This window comes from Buceros rhinoceros, unplaced genomic scaffold (assembly GCF_000710305.1).
Source record: "Buceros rhinoceros silvestris isolate BGI_N320 unplaced genomic scaffold, ASM71030v1 scaffold35469, whole genome shotgun sequence".
Taxonomy (NCBI): domain Eukaryota; kingdom Metazoa; phylum Chordata; class Aves; order Bucerotiformes; family Bucerotidae; genus Buceros; species Buceros rhinoceros.
The window spans coordinates 3,402-4,188 of record NW_010430357.1 but is presented as its reverse complement, the minus strand read 5'-3'; positions in this window follow the sequence as shown (position 1 = coordinate 4,188).

The window sequence follows — 787 nt, the reverse complement described above, 5'->3', positions numbered from 1 at the left end:
TCCCCGCTTGCCGCTTCTTTAAGAGCAGAAAGCTTAAAAAGGGGGAAAAAAAATTAAAAATCCCTTCTTTAGAGGTGCAGTGGAATGAGAAGTGTCGGGGGCCGGGACAGTAAATCATATCACAATTACACACAATCATAGCAATAGGTGTCAAGTGACAAATGAACCTCTTTGGAGGGGAAGGAGGGAGGCAGAGGGCTGGGGAGGCCCCCGGCACCCTCCCCGACTGACAGCCCGGGAGGGCAAAACCCCTCCTTGGAGCATCTTTTAGCCCAGCAAATCCTTTGCTCCCTTCTGCTCCCGGTGCCACCGGGCCCAGCCGGCGCCGCGCCCCGACGGCAGCGGGGGGAGGAAGGTGATGGTAGGTGCTGCCTCCCGGTATCTCTCCTCCCCAGTCTCCTTCCAGCCCCCCAGTCCCAGCGCTGGGTGGGGAAGGACGGAGGGCGAGGAATAACGCGGGCGGGTGGTGCGGGGGAGAACATGACCTACAGCATCTTGGATGGGAAGAAGGGACGTGTCGCGTTAGTCCTTCGCGGGGGTCAACGGCGGGGGGGGTCACAATCGGTTTATTTATTTTCCTTCTTCGGGACAAAGAGAGATGGTGGGATGGGCTTTCCCGGGAGATTTGGGGGGAGAGGGAGGGTAGTTTGAAGATGCATTGTTGGCTGCATGATGAGTGTGTGAGGGGTTTTTTGGGGGGAGAGGGGTCCTCTCATTCAACCTGTTTGGGGGCAGCTGCTGCCCCACCTCCTTTCTCTCCCCATCCCTTGCGACTCTGGTGACCCCC